At 35.7% G+C, this 6,538-nt stretch overlaps 1 pseudogene across 1 annotated transcript; it reads left to right on the plus strand.

Moving 5' to 3' along the window:
• Window positions 1-215: 215 nt before the first annotated feature.
• LOC144559897 (ribosome production factor 2 homolog) lies at window positions 216-4,523 on the plus strand (annotated as a pseudogene). Its single transcript, XR_013513283.1, has 6 exons — window positions 216-551; window positions 863-1,066; window positions 1,345-1,590; window positions 3,622-3,854; window positions 4,106-4,171; window positions 4,271-4,523. The product of XR_013513283.1 is annotated as a ribosome production factor 2 homolog (transcript).
• The last annotated feature ends 2,015 nt before the right edge of the window (window positions 4,524-6,538 follow it).

Below are 6,538 nucleotides of genomic sequence, written 5' to 3' on the forward strand. Positions count from 1 at the left end.
TCGGGTAGTCGGGTACGGGTAAACTCGGGTAGGGTATGGTCGGGTATTGTTCCAAAATAACGGGTCCGGTCCGGTTTTTGCCCGTACCCGCGTACCCGAGTACCCGACCCATACCCGGGCTCAGGCACGGGTACCCCGGGCAGGTATACCCGACCCGGGTTTTTGCCAAACTCTAGGTAACTACTCGGTACCGGAGTGGATGCGGATTCGTCGTGGCGAATTCATATCAGCTGAGGTAACAGAAATATTGAGTTAGATCCGGACCGTTCGATCTGCTTTGGCACAAATATTAAAGGGATACCATGCATTTCTTTTCGAACCGGATTGACCCGGATTCTGATCGGACGGTTTGGATCTAAACTCAAATAGTCGTGACCCCTTTCTTTCCAAGTCCCAAACGGCCAAACCAAACCCAAAACCCTCGCCGCCCCACCGACGCCGATCCTTCCCCCGTGTCTCCGTCCCCCAAACTCCGCTCCGCCATCATGCAAATAAAGACACCTAAAACAAAAAGAGCCAAGCGGGAGCTTGAGAAACGCGCTCCTAAACTCGTAGGTCCACTTCTTTTTTCTTTTCTTTTTTCCTTTTTGTTTGTTTTTGTTATTTGTTGTTCTTTTACCTGAATATAAATTACCATACTCCTATGGCAATAGAGCCTTGATACTTTGTGGTTGATCCATCATGGGTTAATATTTGTTTATCCTCTTATATGTTTTCATGAATTTTATTAGAGAAGGTCCTCAAATAAGCACGAGTTGTTATAATTAACAAGAGCCAAAAACTATTTTATATTTTGTTGTTGTTTTTATTTATAATAATATCTTCAATGAATTGGATATGACTAACTTCTTATTTTATTTAGGTTGAGAATGGGAAGAAAACACTGATCCTACATGGCACCAAGACAAGCGCTGTATTGAATTCAGTTCTGACTGAGCTATACCACTTGAAAAGGGGCAATGCAGTGGAATTCTCGAAAAAGAATGAAAATATTAGACCTTTTGAGAGTGGCGGCGAGATCTCTCTGGAGTTTTTCTCTCTTAAAACAGATTGCAGCCTATTTGTGGTTTGTTAATCAATTGTTTATTTGTTTAATTTTCAGTGACATCAAGTTATCACCTCATTTTGTTCTCTATTTTATTCTATTTGTTCTTCTTTTTCATTTTTAGTTTAATAACTTCTCCTGAGAACATGAAGCATAATTATGTGTAGGACTGGATCGATACTTTTAATAATTTGGTATATGACTAGTTATGGTACCAATCCTAATTGTGCCTTTATGGTTAATTTAATCAAGTGAATTTAGATTGTAATCTGACTAATATTACATTATCTATGTTCCAGTTTGGTACACATTCAAAGAAAAGGCTGAATAACTTAGTTCTTGGCAGAACATATGACCACCACATCTACGACCTTGTTGAAGTTGGAGTCGAGAATTTCAAGTCCATGGAATCATTTAAATATGACAAGAAGTTGACACCAAAAATCGGGTCGAAACCGTTCTTTGCTTTTATTGGAGAAGAATTTGAGGCTGTTGATGAGTTGAAGCACTTGAAAGAGGTGCTTCTTGATATTTTTAGGGGAGAGGTATGCTTTTTGGCCATTGCCAGGACCGCTATACATGGTACTTGTTTTTTTAAAGTCGGTAATGAACTTGTAGTCGTTGTTTTCTGGTTTTTTCTTAACACACCCTATATTTCTCATACAGCAGGGATTTCTGATACAGTCATATGCTGTAATCATGCCTGCCTATGAGACTGTCATGAAAGAAAGCATTGTATATATGCAGGGGCGGATCTAGGATTTTAGTCAGGGGTAGGCACAAAATACTAATAAAAGTGCAAAAAAAAATTTTACCATATAATCTCATGAGCTAAAGTACAAAATGCTAACAAGACTATAAAATAAAAAAAATTAGTATTGTTTTACATATAAAAAAAAAATATAATAATACCTATCTAGTGAAATCAAGTCGATGACGATGAACCAAGGTTGCCTCTGCGGTTCTTCATATGTTGAAATCTTTGCATAATTCTTTCATTACTAACACCCTTAAATAAATCCCTCTCAATATAAGTAACTTAGGCACAGGCTTATAGAACTTGTCCATTTTTAATACCCTAAAATGTAGAATTCAATGTCATTAATTAGGTCGAGCAATTCAAACAATCACTCAAACAAATCAAGCAATTCACAATTCAAGAGAAAGATGTGAAATCAAGCATCAAACTATTTATAATTTACAATTCAATTCAAGCACAATTCAAGGGTTTCAACATTTCAATTATCAATTAAAGCACAATTCAAGAAATAATTCAGGCCCTTCAACAATTCAAGCAACAAATTATATATAATTCACAATTTGATTCAAGTGACAATTAAAATCAGAATTTAAGAGTTTATGAAAAGAGTCGAAAGAGGAGGAGAACGAATTAGGGCGAAGAGTGTGCGTGCTGGCTTGAGGGCTATGCTGTGCTCTCTGACTTGTTCAGGGTGAGGGGCTGAGGGTTGTGCTGTGCTCTCTGAACCATTCAGCGAGAGGGTTGTGCTATGCTCTCTGATTCGCTAAGCAGCGATAATTTTTTTTCCTTTTGAACTCGCGTGAGGGACAGGGTTGTGCTCTCTGACTTGTTATTTGTTAAGATCTCTTTAGGTCATATTTTTTAATGCTCAAAGAGTCAAAGTCTTTTTTATTTGGAAGTTATGACTCCTGCGTAGAAAACAAACAAAGGTCTGGGCTTTGTCGGAACAATTAATTTTTTATCTTTTGTCGGAGCGAAGAAGCGGAGCGAAAAGCAGAACGATTAATTTCACGGATGGGCTTTTGTTTAATTTATTTCTAGGCCAGGATTAGGCACAATTCAAATTCAGGGGTGGGCATAGTCTGAAAAATACACTGGGTCTAAAAATAATTCAAATCCAGGGGTAGGCAAGTGCCTACCCCTGGGCCTATGTGGATCCGCCAGTGTATATATGAAACTTCGATGGTCTTGTTCTTGTGTCTTGTTACTGTTCTTTCTTTTTTAGGCCCAAATGTACTCGAATGATGGCAATTGAGTTTAGATTTTGATGTAGGACATTGCATTAGTATGTCAGGAAGTAAATCAGCTGAATAGATGTGAAAATTAATGTGTTAGTTTATATATTGGGTGTTCTGTGTTCAGACTTGAAAGTACCTTTGTTTCAACAAGCTGCTTCTGCAAAGTCAAACTATGATTGGTGTTAGTTGCAAATATGAGAAATATTGAAAAATCTTTCAAAACTATATGGTCAAATATTAGGGTTATGTTGTTTACTCTGCGCACACAAATTTGTTCTTTTCATATCTTGTGTAGCTAACTACTACTGCAAAGAGGATTCAGCAAAACACCAAGTACTTTTGGAAAAGTGAAAACTCTATGCAGTGCAGAAAGTTGTAAACTGTATATTTATTTGGTCACAAGAGGTGATTATATTGTCAAACTAAAAACATATACTGTGTTTTGCATTGCTCTGGCTGTAATAATTTTTTCAGCAAAGATCATTCCCTTTTTTCTGGTCCTTATATTTTGGCTACATTCATAGTCTTCTATTAGAAAATTTATTTATATATATCAAGTGTTCATTATTGCTTCTCAGGTGGTTGAAAACCTAAACCTAACGGGGGTGGACCACGTGTTTGTATGCACTGCTATCTCCTCAAAATCCGTGTTGTTGATGCATTGTGCAATTCGTTTTAAGAAATCCGGCACAACCATACCAAGAATGGAGTTGGTTGAGGTGGGCCCCTCTATGGACTTGGTCGTCAGAAGGCACCGGCTAGTGAAGGCTTGTTGAAAGAGGCCATGAAAACACCTGATCAGGCGAAGAAGGTAAACTACTATGATAATCCATTTACATTGGACACCAACACTAGCTGTGTATTCATCAATTAGCAGCCATTATTAATAGGGAACATTCTTTTGAATATCTAACAGAATTTTCTGTGTATATTGAAACAAAGTTTTTTTTTTTTTTTACCAATTTACAGAAATGTGCAGTGGCTTTTCCTTTCCCCTAATTTTTGTAGGTATTAGCACCTAATCACATGCTACTAGGTCTTATAATTTATGTTACCTTTCAGATCAAGAATGTCACGAGTGATGTTATCCAGGGCAAAACTGGAAGGATCTACATGCCTGATCAGAAGGTTTTGCTTCAAACCTATTTCTTAGTTTTTCTTTTCACAAAACTCCCTTTTTTCCATTTAAGAGCCTCATTTGTTTACTTATTTTTGTGTTCAATCAAGGTTGGAGATATGCCTTTATCAAATAACATCAAAGGACTCAAGAGAGAGAGGCGCGAAGCCAAACAAAACAAAGAGGTTAAGAAGAGAAAGACTGAATCAGAGTGATTTTTTAACCTGAGCAAATTTTCTTGAATAACTTATTCTGAATCTGAGCAAATTTTATAGTTTAAGTGCAGTGTGTTGTAATATTGAGCTGGTGAAATTCTCTTTTATATGTTAGCTCATGCCTCATTGTGTACTAAAATTAATGTCTGACCATCTATTTAGTAGATTGTGTTTTGCTGCACCTATTAGCTGCTTTTCATAGATAGGATACTTGCATTTTCCCAAACCCCAGTTTCTCTTTTCACCGAATATTATCACTGTCCGTAATCACCGTTCTACTTTCTTACAGAGAAAGAGCAAGCTTTCCTAACTTATGTAAATATTAATAACTAGTTAGGTTGTGGGAGGCTGCAGTTTTTGTAAATATTAAATGGTTAGGTGTCTGGACCTGATTTAACTTTTAAAACGAGATAGATGGAGCAGGTATTTATTATTTCACTGAAAGGCGTCTAAATGGGTCGATATGGTCCACTGCAGGCTGCAGGTGAAGAATAGTATAAAGGCCCTACGAAGAAAAGGAATCTAGAGTAGTTGGGCCTGTTCTCTGAGATAAGATTTTCTGGTGCAAGCAGATATCGTTAATCTGTGTTGCAACCAAAGCTGATTGTGAATCCTTACATGTCAGTGACTCGCCACAACGTGCGTTTATTTGCAACGGAACCAAAGTATATGAGCTCCACTATAAAATTAAACTCATTTCTATGGCCTATGGGACAAATTAAGAGGCGGTCAGTTACATACGACAAAGCTGTCGCGCATATAGAAAGACAAATTAATTAGATGACCATTAACGGAAACAAAGAGGCTTAGAGGTTTTTAGAAAGATCGTTAAATATCAACATCAGATTTACTTAGCTAGGCATCAATTCTATTTAGGTTATATAAATAGATTAGTAGTTCAAGTGATAAATTATTTTAAGCGATGGCTTATTGTAATCATTGTTTTAACAAATTATGGAGTTTCTTTAAATAGTTGTTGAAGTCCTCAGGGAAAAAAAATTAATAAGGCAAAGTTTATATTTAATTCTCTATTTTTTTTCGGCGTGGGGGTGAATTCATCGTTTGGATGAGAATTGTGGATTCTTCTGTTGGCATATGATAATTGTTAATTTTCTTAATTTTGCTTTATAAAGAGTGTCATAAGCTATACGGTGATATTGAAATTGAACTTATTTGATCATTGATCACCGAAATTGATTTTTATTTTGTTTTCAAATCATTTTATAGGTGACCGATTTATTTTCAAATGGCATCAACTTTTTTTAGACAATTTATCCAATTAAATTATAAAAAAATACATATAATAGTTTACTTTTTCAATCTCAATAAATATTTATCTTTGTTGATAGTTGTCAAATTGCAATCATGTTGTCATTAGTTATTATTTGATTAATGGACTACTAATTAATACATATTTGCCAATCCAGATTTAAATTAAAATACTTCTTCTATTCAATGTTGATATCAGTGTTGTTAGGCCGATTAATTGTTTGATTAGTTGTTAGCGGCGACCAAACTGTTATAGATTTTTTCGACTAATCAACCAATTAGTGTCAATTATAACCAATTATTCTTAATTATTCTCAATTAATCGTTTAACGATATCTCATTTGTTCGAGAATCGCATACCGTTATTTACAAACACTGGTTGATACACTTGTTACCCCATACCTGACCAGCTGTTGCTTAATATTCACAGAAAAAAAGAAAAAAAAATTGTTCTTTGGCACTTTTCATCATGATTGGGATTGTCATGTCATGGCGCTATAACCGTGATCCAACGCATCATATTATTGGGAAGCGTTGTGGAAACGTGTCTTTATATCTGAGGCAATAAAGTAAAATAGAGACAGTGAAATCGACAAGTTTTTTTTTTTTTTTTTTGACATTAGTGAAATCGACAAGTTGGAGGTGGCGATTGGGGATCTGCAAAGGGCACTGCATCCCATGCGATTTCCTTATTTATTATTTCCATTTTCAAGATTCGCTGGAACAATTGAACGGTTGTTTATTGGAATTTTGATGATGTAGCATTTGTGAAGAGATCCTGCCCTGCACATTGATTAAACAACGAGATTTACTAAATTACAGCTCTCCCGAGGTCTGTAATTAGATTTTTTATTTATAGAAATTTATTATAAATAATATATAAATTAAATAGAT

The sequence above is a fragment of the Carex rostrata genome, chromosome 9 (assembly GCF_964058835.1).
Source record: "Carex rostrata chromosome 9, lpCarRost1.2, whole genome shotgun sequence".
Taxonomy (NCBI): domain Eukaryota; kingdom Viridiplantae; phylum Streptophyta; class Magnoliopsida; order Poales; family Cyperaceae; genus Carex; species Carex rostrata.